Below are 19,253 nucleotides of genomic sequence, written 5' to 3'. Positions count from 1 at the left end.
TTAGAGTTTGACCTATAATTTTAAATCAGATAAATAAATAATTATTTAAGCGTGAACAAATAGAAAAACGAGGACCGGCGCGCCAACTGTCTATTGGCCGACTGTGCCAACTCGCGTCTAAGTCGCGCTCTAATTGTTCATCTTCACGGAATTCATGTTCCTCACGTTTCAATCACTAGACCTTGGGTCACCACAGTTTTTACAAGGCACATTGAATACTTCCACAGGTGCCGGCATCGGGATTGAACCTGCGCGACCACGGGAGTCCGCGTCCGCAGGCGCGCGCTCACGCGCGCTGCACCCACTGAGCCACTGTGAGCCCTAACAAAATACAGTGTTATTATTAATGTTATTTTGTATCATATTAGACCGATCAACGATGCTGAAAGGGCTGGAAAATCAGTTACAGTGGTGTACACACCATCCAACAAAGAATTCCGTCAATCCAACAATTCCGTACACTGTATAGTGTATGCATAGAGACTCTTATACTACACTATACAGTGTATGCGCAGTATGCGTGCAACGGAATGGACCCTCTGTATAGGCCATCGATTAAATTGCATCATTTTTTTTAGCCGACTTTTTATCTGGTAAATACGTAAATCCTATACTATAAACTATAAATGACTATAAAGCTCAATATTTTTTTTCCTTGCAAGCACAGATATATACAATATAATCTAGTATCCTATCTATTCTTCCCCATCGTTCATGCTCAAACTGCTCATGACATTATTATTGCGTGTGTTCTACCACCGACGAGATACTATTAAAGACTGCCAGCCCCTGTGTATATCTGCTCGGGCCGGTAACCGGGCGCGACGGGCGCGAGGATAACGTGGAACTTACAGTGATCTAAAATACCACATCGCTAAAAGTTCTACCACCGACGAGATACTCGTCAAGTATTAGAAGAAGAATAAGATATAGTATAGAATGCTCACATTACCCATTCTGTAATTGCCTTATAATACTATCACCGACGAAATGCTATCTCGTCTCTTTACCTAAATAGAACCAGACGATATATGACATTGTTCACGCCCGGGGCAAATCAGCTTGGATAATACATATATTTTGTTCTGAAGAAAGGGGTGAAATTGCAAACTGTTATGGAATACAATAGGTATGGGAATAGAATTTATTGAAAATCAACATATTTATTAAACGTGCAGCTATTAGCTCGCTATTATCCTTTATTCATAAGACACTAGAAGTTCTTACAAATAGAGGATAATACCGATTGCCCAGGTCTCACCACGAGGAGGTTGCTGCACGAGAGACCCGAAAGGGAGTCAGAACGAATGCAGCATTCCTTCTGGCTCCCTTTCTTACAACAACGGACTTATACTAAATTACGCAAGTATGTTGAGTAATTATCGCGGAGCAAAAGGTGTGAATCGGAGAAGAAGTCTCCGATCCACGGGGGATTCAAGGCAAATCAGGCAGAAGGCTCTGATTCTTTCAAAGTGAAAAACAAGAGCGAACCAGAGCAGAAGGCTCTAGTTCGAAGGTGACGCGGCGCGTACAATACTTGCAGTGCAGCTCCGGTCAGAGCCGATACCTGACGTGTCCTCACCAAGAGTAATAGACAGTGAGAAGTGTTCAAACGTAACACCATCTCTCTGCCAACTACCTGCCACCAGGCAACGCAATGCATTGAGATGACGTGGGTAGGATGACGAACAGAGAATTTCTCTGCCAACTACCTGCCACCAGGCAACGCAAAGCATTGAGGTAACGTGGGTAGGATTACGAACAGAGAGAATGGCAATACGAGTGAACAGGTCTCAATGAACCACCCCTCTCAATGTATCGACGCCGAATACCGGCTCCAATCGGTCTGGTACATACAAGCAAGGTCCGACACAGCAGAAGGCTGTGTCGGAGTCAAAAATACGAGTCGAGTAAAGTGACGTTACGGCAATAATTACTCGACATATTTAGAACGACGATATACAATCTTAATAACTAACGCACGCAAGTCGATGGAATTATACTAAATTACGCACGCAAGTCGATGGAATTATACTAAATTACGCACGCAAGTCGAGCAATTATCGCGGAGCAAAAGGTGTGAATCGGAGAAGAAGTCTCCGATCCACGGGGGTTCAAAGGCGAATCAGGCAGAAGGCTCTGATTCTTTCAAAGTAAAAAATAAGAGCGAACCAGAGCAGAAGGCTCTGGTTCGAAAGTGACGCGGCGCGTACAATGCTTGCAGTGCAGCTCCGGTCAGACCCGATACCCGACGTGTCCTCACCAAGAGGAATGGACAGTGAGAAGTGTTCAAACGTAACACCATCTCTCTGCCAACTACCTGCCACCAGGCAACGCAATCCATTGAGATGACGTGGGTAGGATGACGAACAGAGAATTTCTCTGCCAACTACCTGCCACCAGGCAACGCAATCCATTGAGATGACGTGGGTAGGATGACGAACAGAGAGAATGGCAATACGAGTGAAAAGGTCTCAATGAACCACCCCTCTCAATGTATCGACGCCGAATACCGGCTCCAATCGGTCTGGTACATACAAGCAAGGTCCGACACAGCAGAAGGCTGTGTCGGAATCAAGAAAACGAGTAACGTGAATTTAAGACAATAATTACTCGACTTACTCGGGTGCGGCCTATCGGCGATTCGGGTACCCCGGGGACGCGACACCCCGTACTCACTCACGGCCGCATCCGTGAGTGAGCCCCTGGGGGACCTCCCTCGGCGAATAAAACTACAACTTCGTGGTACGTCCTCTTCTTGGTGTGTCCTCTTCTTGGTGTGTCCTCTTCTCGGTGTGTCCTCTTCTTGGTGTGTCCTCTTCTTGGTATGTCTTCTTCTTGGTATGACTTCTTCTTGGTGTATTCTAGCTGAAACAGACTAATAATATAGTTAGACATAACAATACATAACCCTGCACACGAGAGCAAACCTAACACCAGCTCACGAGAGCCAAACAAACCCCGCACACGAGTGCGAATCTAACCAGCTCACGAGAGCCAACCTAACACCAGCTCACGAGAGCCAAAATTACCCCGCACACGGGTGCGAATCTAACCAGCTCACGCGAGCCAAACAAACCCCGCACACGAGTGCAAATCTAACCAGCTCACGAGAGCCAACCTAACACCAGCTCACGAGAGCCAAAATTACCCCGCACACGGGTGCGAATCTAACCAGCTCACGAGAGCCAAACAAACCCCGCACACGAGTGCGAATCTAACCAGCTCACGAGAGCCAAACAAACCCCGCACACGAGTGCAAATCTAACCAGCTCACGAGAGCCAAACAAACCCCGCACACGAGTGCGAATCTAACCAGCTCACGAGAGCCAAACAAACCCCGCACACGAGTGCAAATCTAACCAGCTCACGAGAGCCAAACAAACCCTGCACACGAGTGCGAATCTAACCAGCTCACGAGAGCCAAACAAACCCCGCACACGAGTGCAAATCTAACCAGCTCACGAGAGCCAACCTAACACCAGCTCACGAGAGCCAAAATTACCCCGCACACGGGTGCGAATCTAACCAGCTCACGAGAGCCAAACAAACCCCGCACACGAGTGCGAATCTAACCAGCTCACGAGTGCAAATCTAACCAGCTCACGAGAGCCAACCTAACACCAGCTCACGAGAGCCAAAATTACCCCGCACACGGGTGCGAATCTAACCAGCTCACGAGAGCCAAACAAACCCCGCACACGAGTGCAAATCTAACCAGCTCACGAGAGCCAACCTAACACCAGCTCACGAGAGCCAAACAAACCCCGCACACGAGTGCGAATCTAACCAGCTCACGAGAGCCAAACAAACCCCGCACACGAGTGCAAATCTAACCAGCTCACGAGAGCCAAACAAACCCCGCACACGAGTGCGAATCTAACCAGCTCACGAGAGCCAAACAAACCCCGCACACGAGTGCAAATCTAACCAGCTCACGAGAGCCAACCTAACACCAGCTCACGAGAGCCAAAATTACCCCGCACACGGGTGCGAATCTAACCAGCTCACGAGAGCCAAACAAACCCCGCACACGAGTGCGAATCTAACCAGCTCACGAGAGCCAAACAAACCCCGCACACGAGTGCGAATCTAACCAGCTCACGAGAGCCAAACAAACCCCGCACACGAGTGCAAATCTAACCAGCTCACGAGAGCCAACCTAACACCAGCTCACGAGAGACAAAATTACCCCGCACACGGGTGCGAATCTAACCAGCTCACGAGAGCCAAACAAACCCCGCACACGAGTGCGAATCTAACCAGCTCACGAGAGCCAAACAAACCCCGCACACGAGTGCGAATCTAACCAGCTCACGAGAGCCAAACAAACCCCGCACACGAGTGCGGCCTATAGGCGATTCGGGTACCCCGGGGACGCGACACCCCGTACTCACTCACGGCACCATCCGTGAGTGAGCCCCTGGGGGACCTCCGATCGGAGGAATACCAATTTCAGACAAGATATGAAAATGTTTCGAAGCGGGACTTGTGAAAGTCCCGATGCAAACAATTGGAAATACAGAAATACAAATTGTCGAGATCACTGATTGAAATAACGAACTCAAGGCGGGCCAAGGGTAAACGCAGAAAGCATTGATGTACCCTTGGCCGACAGCAAGCTATCTCAAAGTAAATTCACATACAATTTAATGAAATACATATGTTTCTATATCTCGCAAGTCTTAAATTCTAGTACACAATCTTATCGAAAATTGTACATGTGCAATGTGCAGCTATTAGCTCGGTATTATCCTTTATTCATAAGAGACTAGAAGTTCTTACAAATAAAGGATAATAGCGATTGCCCAGGTCACACCACGAGGAGGTTGCTGCACGAGAGACCCGAAAGGGAGTCAGAACGAATGCAATATTCCTTCTGGCTCCCTTTCTTACAGCGACGCACTTATACTAAATTACGCACGCAAGTCGAGCAATTATCGCGGAGCAAAAGGTGTGAATCGGAGAAGAAGTCTCCGATCCACGGGGGATTAAAGGCAAATCAGGCAGAAGGCTCTGATTCTTTCAAAGTGAGAAACAAGAGCGAACCAGAGCAGAAGGCTCTGGTTCGAAGGTGACGCGGCGCGTACAATGCTTGCAGTGCAGCTCCGGTCAGAGCCGATACCCGACGTGTCCTCACCAAGAGGAATGGACAGTGAGAAGTGTTCAAACGTAACACCATCTCTCTGCCAACTACCTGCCACCAGGCAACGCAATCCATTGAGATGACGTGGGTAGGATGACGAACAGAGAATTTCTCTGCCAACTACCTGCCACCAGGCAACGCAATCCATTGAGATGACGTGGGTAGGATGACGAACAGAGAGAATGGCAATACGAGTGAACAGGTCTCAATGAACCACCCCTCTCAATGTATCGACGCCGAATACCGGCTCCAATCGGTCTGGTACATACAAGCAAGGTCCGACACAGCAGAAGGCTGTGTCGGAATCAAGAAAACGAGTAACGTGAATTTAAGACAATAATTACTCGACATATTTAGAACGACGATATACAATCTTAATAACTAACGCACGCAAGTCGATGGAATTATACTAAATTACGCACGCAAGTCGAGCAATTATCGCGGAGCAAAAGGTGTGAATCGGAGAAGAAGTCTCCGATCCACGGGGGTTCAAAGGCGAATCAGGCAGAAGGCTCTGATTCTTTCAAAGTAAAAAATAAGAGCGAACCCGAGCAGAAGGCTCTGGTTCGAAGGTGACGCGGCGCGTACAATGCTTGCAGTGCAGCTCCGGTCAGAGCCGATACCCGACGTGTCCTCACCAGGAGGAATGGACAGTGAGAAGTGTTCAAACGTAACACCATCTCTCTGCCAACTACCTGCCACCAGGCAACGCAATCCATTGAGATGACGTGGGTAGGATGACGAACAGAGAATTTCTCTGCCAACTACCTGCCACCAGGCAACGCAATCCATTGAGATGACGTGGGTAGGATGACGAACAGAGAGAATGGCAATACGAGTGAACAGGTCTCAATGAACCACCCCTCTCAATGTATCGACGCCGAATACCGGCTCCAATCGGTCTGGTACATACAAGCAAGGTCCGACACAGCAGAAGGCTGTGTCGGAGTCAAAAATACGAGTCGAGTGAAGTGACGTTACGGCAATAATTACTCGACATATTTAGAACGACGATATACAATCTTAATAACTAACGCACGCAAGTCGATGGAATTATACTAAATTACGCACGCAAGTCGAGCAATTATCGCGGAGCAAAAGGTGTGAATCGGAGAAGAAGTCTCCGATCCACGGGGGTTCAAAGGCGAATCAGGCAGAAGGCTCTGATTCTTTCAAAGTAAAAAATAAGAGCGAACCCGAGCAGAAGGCTCTGGTTCGAAGGTGACGCGGCGCGTACAATGCTTGCAGTGCAGCTCCGGTCAGAGCCGATACCCGACGTGTCCTCACCAGGAGGAATGGACAGTGAGAAGTGTTCAAACGTAACACCATCTCTCTGCCAACTACCTGCCACCAGGCAACGCAATCCATTGAGATGACGTGGGTAGGATGACGAACAGAGAATTTCTCTGCCAACTACCTGCCACCAGGCAACGCAATCCATTGAGATGACGTGGGTAGGATGACGAACAGAGAGAATGGCAATACGAGTGAACAGGTCTCAATGAACCACCCCTCTCAATGTATCGACGCCGAATACCGGCTCCAATCGGTCTGGTACATACAAGCAAGGTCCGACACAGCAGAAGGCTGTGTCGGAATCAAGAAAACGAGTAACGTGAATTTAAGACAATAATTACTCGACTTACTCGGGTGCGGCCTATCGGCGATTCGGGTACCCCGGGGACGCGACACCCCGTACTCACTGACGGCCGCATCCGTGAGTGAGCCCCTGGGGGACCTCCCTCGGCGAATAAAACTACAACTTCGTGGTACGTCCTCTTCTTGGTGTGTCCTCTTCTTGGTGTGTCCTCTTCTCGGTGTGTCCTCTTCTTGGTGTGTCCTCTTCTTGGTATGTCTTCTTCTTGGTATGACTTCTTCTTGGTGTATTCTAGCTGAAACAGACTAATAATATAGTTAGACATAACAATACATAACCCTGCACACGAGAGCAAACCTAACACCAGCTCACGAGAGCCAAACAAACCCCGCACACGAGTGCGAATCTAACCAGCTCACGAGAGCCAACCTAACACCAGCTCACGAGAGCCAAAATTACCCCGCACACGGGTGCGAATCTAACCAGCTCACGCGAGCCAAACAAACCCCGCACACGAGTGCAAATCTAACCAGCTCACGAGAGCCAACCTAACACCAGCTCACGAGAGCCAAAATTACCCCGCACACGGGTGCGAATCTAACCAGCTCACGAGAGCCAAACAAACCCCGCACACGAGTGCGAATCTAACCAGCTCACGAGAGCCAAACAAACCCCGCACACGAGTGCAAATCTAACCAGCTCACGAGAGCCAAACAAACCCCGCACACGAGTGCGAATCTAACCAGCTCACGAGAGCCAAACAAACCCCGCACACGAGTGCAAATCTAACCAGCTCACGAGAGCCAAACAAACCCTGCACACGAGTGCGAATCTAACCAGCTCACGAGAGCCAAACAAACCCCGCACACGAGTGCAAATCTAACCAGCTCACGAGAGCCAACCTAACACCAGCTCACGAGAGCCAAAATTACCCCGCACACGGGTGCGAATCTAACCAGCTCACGAGAGCCAAACAAACCCCGCACACGAGTGCGAATCTAACCAGCTCACGAGAGCCAAACAAACCCCGCACACGAGTGCAAATCTAACCAGCTCACGAGAGCCAACCTAACACCAGCTCACGAGAGCCAAAATTACCCCGCACACGGGTGCGAATCTAACCAGCTCACGAGAGCCAAACAAACCCCGCACACGAGTGCAAATCTAACCAGCTCACGAGAGCCAACCTAACACCAGCTCACGAGAGCCAAAATTACCCCGCACACGGGTGCGAATCTAACCAGCTCACGAGAGCCAAACAAACCCCGCACACGAGTGCGAATCTAACCAGCTCACGAGTGCAAATCTAACCAGCTCACGAGAGCCAACCTAACACCAGCTCACGAGAGCCAAAATTACCCCGCACACGGGTGCGAATCTAACCAGCTCACGAGAGCCAAACAAACCCCGCACACGAGTGCAAATCTAACCAGCTCACGAGAGCCAACCTAACACCAGCTCACGAGAGCCAAACAAACCCCGCACACGAGTGCGAATCTAACCAGCTCACGAGAGCCAAACAAACCCCGCACACGAGTGCAAATCTAACCAGCTCACGAGAGCCAAACAAACCCCGCACACGAGTGCGAATCTAACCAGCTCACGAGAGCCAAACAAACCCCGCACACGAGTGCAAATCTAACCAGCTCACGAGAGCCAACCTAACACCAGCTCACGAGAGCCAAAATTACCCCGCACACGGGTGCGAATCTAACCAGCTCACGAGAGCCAAACAAACCCCGCACACGAGTGCGAATCTAACCAGCTCACGAGAGCCAAACAAACCCCGCACACGAGTGCGAATCTAACCAGCTCACGAGAGCCAAACAAACCCCGCACACGAGTGCAAATCTAACCAGCTCACGAGAGCCAACCTAACACCAGCTCACGAGAGACAAAATTACCCCGCACACGGGTGCGAATCTAACCAGCTCACGAGAGCCAAACAAACCCCGCACACGAGTGCGAATCTAACCAGCTCACGAGAGCCAAACAAACCCCGCACACGAGTGCGAATCTAACCAGCTCACGAGAGCCAAACAAACCCCGCACACGAGTGCGGCCTATAGGCGATTCGGGTACCCCGGGGACGCGACACCCCGTACTCACTCACGGCACCATCCGTGAGTGAGCCCCTGGGGGACCTCCGATCGGAGGAATACCAATTTCAGACAAGATATGAAAATGTTTCGAAGCGGGACTTGTGAAAGTCCCGATGCAAACAATTGGAAATACAGAAATACAAATTGTCGAGATCACTGATTGAAATAACGAACTCAAGGCGGGCCAAGGGTAAACGCAGAAAGCATTGATGTACCCTTGGCCGACAGCAAGCTATCTCAAAGTAAATTCACATACAATTTAATGAAATACATATGTTTCTATATCTCGCAAGTCTTAAATTCTAGTACACAATCTTATCGAAAATTGTACATGTGCAATGTGCAGCTATTAGCTCGGTATTATCCTTTATTCATAAGAGACTAGAAGTTCTTACAAATAAAGGATAATACCGATTGCCCAGGTCACACCACGAGGAGGTTGCTGCACGAGAGACCCGAAAGGGAGTCAGAACGAATGCAATATTCCTTCTGGCTCCCTTTCTTACAGCGACGCACTTATACTAAATTACGCACGCAAGTCGAGCAATTATCGCGGAGCAAAAGGTGTGAATCGGAGAAGAAGTCTCCGATCCACGGGGGATTAAAGGCAAATCAGGCAGAAGGCTCTGATTCTTTCAAAGTGAGAAACAAGAGCGAACCAGAGCAGAAGGCTCTGGTTCGAAGGTGACGCGGCGCGTACAATGCTTGCAGTGCAGCTCCGGTCAGAGCCGATACCCGACGTGTCCTCACCAAGAGGAATGGACAGTGAGAAGTGTTCAAACGTAACACCATCTCTCTGCCAACTACCTGCCACCAGGCAACGCAATCCATTGAGATGACGTGGGTAGGATGACGAACAGAGAATTTCTCTGCCAACTACCTGCCACCAGGCAACGCAATCCATTGAGATGACGTGGGTAGGATGACGAACAGAGAGAATGGCAATACGAGTGAACAGGTCTCAATGAACCACCCCTCTCAATGTATCGACGCCGAATACCGGCTCCAATCGGTCTGGTACATACAAGCAAGGTCCGACACAGCAGAAGGCTGTGTCGGAATCAAGAAAACGAGTAACGTGAATTTAAGACAATAATTACTCGACATATTTAGAACGACGATATACAATCTTAATAACTAACGCACGCAAGTCGATGGAATTATACTAAATTACGCACGCAAGTCGAGCAATTATCGCGGAGCAAAAGGTGTGAATCGGAGAAGAAGTCTCCGATCCACGGGGGTTCAAAGGCGAATCAGGCAGAAGGCTCTGATTCTTTCAAAGTAAAAAATAAGAGCGAACCCGAGCAGAAGGCTCTGGTTCGAAGGTGACGCGGCGCGTACAATGCTTGCAGTGCAGCTCCGGTCAGAGCCGATACCCGACGTGTCCTCACCAGGAGGAATGGACAGTGAGAAGTGTTCAAACGTAACACCATCTCTCTGCCAACTACCTGCCACCAGGCAACGCAATCCATTGAGATGACGTGGGTAGGATGACGAACAGAGAATTTCTCTGCCAACTACCTGCCACCAGGCAACGCAATCCATTGAGATGACGTGGGTAGGATGACGAACAGAGAGAATGGCAATACGAGTGAACAGGTCTCAATGAACCACCCCTCTCAATGTATCGACGCCGAATACCGGCTCCAATCGGTCTGGTACATACAAGCAAGGTCCGACACAGCAGAAGGCTGTGTCGGAGTCAAAAATACGAGTCGAGTGAAGTGACGTTACGGCAATAATTACTCGACATATTTAGAACGACGATATACAATCTTAATAACTAACGCACGCAAGTCGATGGAATTATACTAAATTACGCACGCAAGTCGAGCAATTATCGCGGAGCAAAAGGTGTGAATCGGAGAAGAAGTCTCCGATCCACGGGGGTTCAAAGGCGAATCAGGCAGAAGGCTCTGATTCTTTCAAAGTAAAAAATAAGAGCGAACCCGAGCAGAAGGCTCTGGTTCGAAGGTGACGCGGCGCGTACAATGCTTGCAGTGCAGCTCCGGTCAGAGCCGATACCCGACGTGTCCTCACCAGGAGGAATGGACAGTGAGAAGTGTTCAAACGTAACACCATCTCTCTGCCAACTACCTGCCACCAGGCAACGCAATCCATTGAGATGACGTGGGTAGGATGACGAACAGAGAATTTCTCTGCCAACTACCTGCCACCAGGCAACGCAATCCATTGAGATGACGTGGGTAGGATGACGAACAGAGAGAATGGCAATACGAGTGAACAGGTCTCAATGAACCACCCCTCTCAATGTATCGACGCCGAATACCGGCTCCAATCGGTCTGGTACATACAAGCAAGGTCCGACACAGCAGAAGGCTGTGTCGGAATCAAGAAAACGAGTAACGTGAATTTAAGACAATAATTACTCGACTTACTCGGGTGCGGCCTATCGGCGATTCGGGTACCCCGGGGACGCGACACCCCGTACTCACTGACGGCCGCATCCGTGAGTGAGCCCCTGGGGGACCTCCCTCGGCGAATAAAACTACAACTTCGTGGTACGTCCTCTTCTTGGTGTGTCCTCTTCTTGGTGTGTCCTCTTCTCGGTGTGTCCTCTTCTTGGTGTGTCCTCTTCTTGGTATGTCTTCTTCTTGGTATGACTTCTTCTTGGTGTATTCTAGCTGAAACAGACTAATAATATAGTTAGACATAACAATACATAACCCTGCACACGAGAGCAAACCTAACACCAGCTCACGAGAGCCAAACAAACCCCGCACACGAGTGCGAATCTAACCAGCTCACGAGAGCCAACCTAACACCAGCTCACGAGAGCCAAAATTACCCCGCACACGGGTGCGAATCTAACCAGCTCACGCGAGCCAAACAAACCCCGCACACGAGTGCAAATCTAACCAGCTCACGAGAGCCAACCTAACACCAGCTCACGAGAGCCAAAATTACCCCGCACACGGGTGCGAATCTAACCAGCTCACGAGAGCCAAACAAACCCCGCACACGAGTGCGAATCTAACCAGCTCACGAGAGCCAAACAAACCCCGCACACGAGTGCAAATCTAACCAGCTCACGAGAGCCAAACAAACCCCGCACACGAGTGCGAATCTAACCAGCTCACGAGAGCCAAACAAACCCCGCACACGAGTGCAAATCTAACCAGCTCACGAGAGCCAAACAAACCCTGCACACGAGTGCGAATCTAACCAGCTCACGAGAGCCAAACAAACCCCGCACACGAGTGCAAATCTAACCAGCTCACGAGAGCCAACCTAACACCAGCTCACGAGAGCCAAAATTACCCCGCACACGGGTGCGAATCTAACCAGCTCACGAGAGCCAAACAAACCCCGCACACGAGTGCGAATCTAACCAGCTCACGAGAGCCAAACAAACCCCGCACACGAGTGCAAATCTAACCAGCTCACGAGAGCCAACCTAACACCAGCTCACGAGAGCCAAAATTACCCCGCACACGGGTGCGAATCTAACCAGCTCACGAGAGCCAAACAAACCCCGCACACGAGTGCAAATCTAACCAGCTCACGAGAGCCAAACAAACCCCGCACACGAGTGCGAATCTAACCAGCTCACGAGAGCCAAACAAACCCCGCACACGAGTGCAAATCTAACCAGCTCACGAGAGCCAAACAAACCCCGCACACGAGTGCAAATCTAACCAGCTCACGAGAGCCAACCTAACACCAGCTCACGAGAGCCAAAATTACCCCGCACACGGGTGCGAATCTAACCAGCTCACGAGAGCCAAACAAACCCCGCACACGAGTGCGAATCTAACCAGCTCACGAGAGCCAAACAAACCCCGCACACGAGTGCGAATCTAACCAGCTCACGAGAGCCAAACAAACCCCGCACACGAGTGCAAATCTAACCAGCTCACGAGAGCCAACCTAACACCAGCTCACGAGAGCCAAAATTACCCCGCACACGGGTGCGGCCTATAGGCGATTCGGGTACCCCGGGGACGCGACACCCCGTACTCACTCACGGCACCATCCGTGAGTGAGCCCCTGGGGGACCTCCGATCGGAGGAATACCAATTTCAGACAAGATATGAAAATGTTTCGAAGCGGGACTTGTGAAAGTCCCGATGCAAACAATTGGAAATACAGAAATACAAATTGTCGAGATCACTGATTGAAATAACGAACTCAAGGCGGGCCAAGGGTAAACGCAGAAAGCATTGATGTACCCTTGGCCGACAGCAAGCTATCTCAAAGTAAATTCACATACAATTTAATGAAATACATATGTTTCTATATCTCGCAAGTCTTAAATTCTAGTACACAATCTTATCGAAAATTGTACATGTGCAATGTGCAGCTATTAGCTCGGTATTATCCTTTATTCATAAGAGACTAGAAGTTCTTACAAATAAAGGATAATACCGATTGCCCAGGTCACACCACGAGGAGGTTGCTGCACGAGAGACCCGAAAGGGAGTCAGAACGAATGCAATATTCCTTCTGGCTCCCTTTCTTACAGCGACGCACTTATACTAAATTACGCACGCAAGTCGAGCAATTATCGCGGAGCAAAAGGTGTGAATCGGAGAAGAAGTCTCCGATCCACGGGGGATTAAAGGCAAATCAGGCAGAAGGCTCTGATTCTTTCAAAGTGAGAAACAAGAGCGAACCAGAGCAGAAGGCTCTGGTTCGAAGGTGACGCGGCGCGTACAATGCTTGCAGTGCAGCTCCGGTCAGAGCCGATACCCGACGTGTCCTCACCAGGAGGAATGGACAGTGAGAAGTGTTCAAACGTAACACCATCTCTCTGCCAACTACCTGCCACCAGGCAACGCAATCCATTGAGATGACGTGGGTAGGATGACGAACAGAGAATTTCTCTGCCAACTACCTGCCACCAGGCAACGCAATCCATTGAGATGACGTGGGTAGGATGACGAACAGAGAGAATGGCAATACGAGTGAACAGGTCTCAATGAACCACCCCTCTCAATGTATCGACGCCGAATACCGGCTCCAATCGGTCTGGTACATACAAGCAAGGTCCGACACAGCAGAAGGCTGTGTCGGAGTCAAAAATACGAGTCGAGTGAAGTGACGTTACGGCAATAATTACTCGACATATTTAGAACGACGATATACAATCTTAATAACTAACGCACGCAAGTCGATGGAATTATACTAAATTACGCACGCAAGTCGAGCAATTATCGCGGAGCAAAAGGTGTGAATCGGAGAAGAAGTCTCCGATCCACGGGGGTTCAAAGGCGAATCAGGCAGAAGGCTCTGATTCTTTCAAAGTAAAAAATAAGAGCGAACCCGAGCAGAAGGCTCTGGTTCGAAGGTGACGCGGCGCGTACAATGCTTGCAGTGCAGCTCCGGTCAGAGCCGATACCCGACGTGTCCTCACCAGGAGGAATGGACAGTGAGAAGTGTTCAAACGTAACACCATCTCTCTGCCAACTACCTGCCACCAGGCAACGCAATCCATTGAGATGACGTGGGTAGGATGACGAACAGAGAATTTCTCTGCCAACTACCTGCCACCAGGCAACGCAATCCATTGAGATGACGTGGGTAGGATGACGAACAGAGAGAATGGCAATACGAGTGAACAGGTCTCAATGAACCACCCCTCTCAATGTATCGACGCCGAATACCGGCTCCAATCGGTCTGGTACATACAAGCAAGGTCCGACACAGCAGAAGGCTGTGTCGGAATCAAGAAAACGAGTAACGTGAATTTAAGACAATAATTACTCGACTTACTCGGGTGCGGCCTATCGGCGATTCGGGTACCCCGGGGACGCGACACCCCGTACTCACTCACGGCCGCATCCGTGAGTGAGCCCCTGGGGGACCTCCCTCGGCGAATAAAACTACAACTTCGTGGTACGTCCTCTTCTTGGTGTGTCCTCTTCTTGGTGTGTCCTCTTCTCGGTGTGTCCTCTTCTTGGTGTGTCCTCTTCTTGGTATGTCTTCTTCTTGGTATGACTTCTTCTTGGTGTATTCTAGCTGAAACAGACTAATAATATAGTTAGACATAACAATACATAACCCTGCACACGAGAGCAAACCTAACACCAGCTCACGAGAGCCAAACAAACCCCGCACACGAGTGCGAATCTAACCAGCTCACGAGAGCCAAACAAACCCCGCACACGAGTGCAAATCTAACCAGCTCACGAGAGCCAACCTAACACCAGCTCACGAGAGCCAAAATTACCCCGCACACGGGTGCGAATCTAACCAGCTCACGAGAGCCAAACAAACCCCGCACACGAGTGCAAATCTAACCAGCTCACGAGAGCCAACCTAACACCAGCTCACGAGAGCCAAAATTACCCCGCACACGGGTGCGAATCTAACCAGCTCACGAGAGCCAAACAAACCCCGCACACGAGTGCGAATCTAACCAGCTCACGAGAGCCAAACAAACCCCGCACACGAGTGCAAATCTAACCAGCTCACGAGAGCCAAACAAACCCCGCACACGAGTGCGAATCTAACCAGCTCACGAGAGCCAAACAAACCCCGCACACGAGTGCAAATCTAACCAGCTCACGAGAGCCAACCTAACACCAGCTCACGAGAGCCAAAATTACCCCGCACACGGGTGCGAATCTAACCAGCTCACGAGAGCCAAACAAACCCCGCACACGAGTGCGAATCTAACCAGCTCACGAGAGCCAAACAAACCCCGCACACGAGTGCAAATCTAACCAGCTCACGAGAGCCAACCTAACACCAGCTCACGAGAGCCAAAATTACCCCGCACACGGGTGCGGCCTATAGGCGATTCGGGTACCCCGGGGACGCGACACCCCGTACTCACTCACGGCACCATCCGTGAGTGAGCCCCTGGGGGACCTCCGATCGGAGGAATACCAATTTCAGACAAGATATGAAAATGTTTCGAAGCGGGACTTGTGAAAGTCCCGATGCAAACAATTGGAAATACAGAAATACAAATTGTCGAGATCACTGATTGAAATAACGAACTCAAGGCGGGCCAAGGGTAAACGCAGAAAGCATTGATGTACCCTTGGCCGACAGCAACCGACATTTATTAATTCTAGCTACATAATTAATGTTTATAATAATTCCTTTTGCCAACGACGTGGACAACTACTCTTATCTTAAGAGAATAACTATAACCCCGCACACGAGTGCGAAAACAACCAACGCAGCACCCCACAAGATCAATTATAATCCTGCATACGAGTGGGACGCTCAAAATGTAATTTTTATAAAGAATAAAATTGATAAATTTTATGAAGACTCGATAGTCTTCATTGAAAGTCTCGATGAAAATTTCAAAAGTATGAAGGACGAGTTTAAAAAGACAAAAGAAGTTTTGAAAAATATTAGTAATCAAACTTACCGTTGTTCCTTGAATTGACAGTTGAAGGTAGGCCAGGGTAACTGTAGATGACCTCTAGTCCACCTCTGGTCCACCTCTGGTTCACCTCTGGTCCCTCCGGTGCTCCTGGTCCCGCAGCACGTCCGCTCACCCCGCTTCCCACGCACCCACTGACTGACCACCGGTGAGCTCTCGCCGATCTGCCGAGCTCGAGCGGCGCCCCCGCCCCCCCACTCCGCCGAATATCGATCGATGTCGATCGCCGTGACAATTATTGAAAAATTTATTATTTCCAGCTGGTTAATGTTTATAACAATTCTATTTGACAGCGATGTTCACAAGCAATCCCTTCACTGTCTGACCACCTAATTTTTTAGTCAAAGTGGCTAATGGTTTTCGTGTTACGTCATAACTTTTAAACCATAACATTCGCACGCATTAATTTATTCGATACAATTCACAGATAAATTTATTATATCTGGCTGTTTAATGTTTATAACAATTCCTTTTTCTAACGATGTTAACGAGCACTCCCTTGACCACCTGGCCATCTAAATTTTTCGTAAAAATAGACAATAAAACACGAAATATAGAATAACTTTTAAACCATGGACATTCGCACGCATTAATTTATTCAAAATTGATTTTTATTATTTAGAAGATAATGCCGTGAGACATTTATTAATTCTAGCTACATAATTAATGTTTATAATAATTCCTTTTGCCAACGGCGTGGACAAGTACTCTTATCTTGAGAGAATAACTATAATCTCGCACACGAGTGCGAAAACAACCAACGAAGCAGCTCACAAGATCAATTATAATCCTGCATACGAGTGGGACGCTCAAAATGTAATTTTTATAAAGAATAAAATTGATAAATTTGATGAAGACTCGATAGTCTTCATTGAAAGTCTCGATGGAAATTTCAAAAGTATGAAGGACGAGTTTAAAAAGACAAAAGAAGTTTTGAAAAATATTAGTAATCAAACTTACCGTTGTTCCTTGAATTGACAGTTGAAGGTAGGCCAGGGTAACTGTAGATGACCTCTAGTCCACCTCTGGTCCACCTCTGGTCCACCTCTGGTCCACCTCTGGTCCCTTCGGTTCTCCTGGCGCTCCTGGTCCCGCAGCACGTCCGCTCACGCCGCTCCCCCGCCCCGACTGACTGACCACCGGTGAGCTCTCGCCGATCTGCCGAGCTCGAACGGCGCCCCCGCCCCCCCCACTCCGCCGAATATCGATCGATGTCGATCGCCGTGACAATTATTGAAAAATTTATTATTTCCAGCTGGTTAATGTTTATAACAATTCTATTTGACAGCGATGTTCACAAGCAATCCCTTCACTATCTGACCACCTAATTTTTTAGTCAAAGTGGCTAATGGTTTTCGTGTTACGTCATAACTTTTAAACCATAACATTCGCACGCATTAATTTATTCGATACAATTCACAGATAAATTTATTATATCTGGCTGTTTAATGTTTATAACAATTCCTTTTTCTAACGATGTTAACGAGCACTCCCTTGACCACCTGGCCATCTAAATTTTTCGTAAAAATAGACAATAAAACACGAAATATAGAATAACTTTTAAACCATGGACATTCGCACGCATTAATTTATTCAAAATTGATTTTTATTATTTAGAAGATAATGCCGTGAGACATTTATTAATTCTACCTACATAATTAATGTTTATAATAATTCCTTTTGCCAACGGCGTGGACAAGTACTCTTATCTTGAGAGAATAACTATAATCTCGCACACGAGTGCGAAAACAACCAACGAAGCAGCTCACAAGATCAATTATAATCCTGCATACGAGTGGGACGCTCAAAATGTAATTTTTATAAAGAATAAAATTGATAAATTTTATGAAGACTCGATAGTCTTCATTGAAAGTCTCGATAAAAATTTCAAAAGTATGAAGGACGAGTTTAAAAAGACAAAAGAAGTTTTGAAAAATATTAGTAATCAAACTTACCGTTGTTCCTTGAATTGATAGTTGAAGGTAGGCCAGGGTAACTGTAGATGACCTCTAGTACACCTCTGGTCCACCTCTGGTCCCTCCGGTTCTCCTGGCGCTCCTGGTCCCGCAGCACGTCCGCTCACGCCGCTCCCCCGCCCCGACTGACTGACCACCGGTGAGCTCTCGCCGATCTGCCGAGCTCGAGCGGCGCCCCCGCCCCCCCACTCCGCCGAATATCGATCGATGTCGATCGCCGTGACAATTATTGAAAAATTTATTATTTCCAGCTGGTTAATGTTTATAACAATTCTATTTGACAGCGATGTTCACAAGCAATCCCTTCACTATCTGACCACCTAATTTTTTAGTCAAAGTGGCTAATAGTTTTCGTGTTACGTAATAACTTTTAAACCATAACATTCGCACGCATTAATTTATTCGATACAATTCACAGATAAATTTATTATATCTGGCTGTTTAATGTTTATAAGAATTCCTTTTTCTAACGATGTTAACGAGCACTCCCTTGACCACCTGGCCATCTAAATTTTTCGTAAAAATAGACAATAAAACACGAAATATAGAATAACTTTTAAACCATGGACATTCGCACGCATTAATTTATTCAAAATTGATTTTTATTATTTAGAAGATAATGCCGTGAGACATTTATTAATTCTAGCTACATAATTAATGTTTATAATAATTCCTTTTGCCAACGGCGTGGACAAGTACTCTTATCTTGAGAGAATAACTATAATCTCGCACACGAGTGCGAAAACAACCAACGAAGCAGCTCACAAGATCAATTATAATCCTGCATACGAGTGGGACGCTCAAAATGTAATTTTTATAAAGAATAAAATTGATAAATTTTATGAAGACTCGATAGTCTTCATTGAAAGTCTCGATAAAAATTTCAAAAGTATGAAGGACGAGTTTAAAAAGACAAAAGAAGTTTTGAAAAATATTAGTAATCAAACTTACCGTTGTTCCTTGAATTGACAGTTGAAGGTAGGCCAGGGTAACTGTAGATGACCTCTAGTCCACCTCTGGTCCACCTCTGGTCCACCTCTGGTCCACCTCTGGTCCCTTCGGT

The sequence above is a fragment of the Lasioglossum baleicum genome, chromosome 9, assembly GCF_051020765.1.
Source record: "Lasioglossum baleicum chromosome 9, iyLasBale1, whole genome shotgun sequence".
NCBI classification, from domain to species: domain Eukaryota; kingdom Metazoa; phylum Arthropoda; class Insecta; order Hymenoptera; family Halictidae; genus Lasioglossum; species Lasioglossum baleicum.
Note: the sequence above shows the minus strand (reverse complement) of the source record.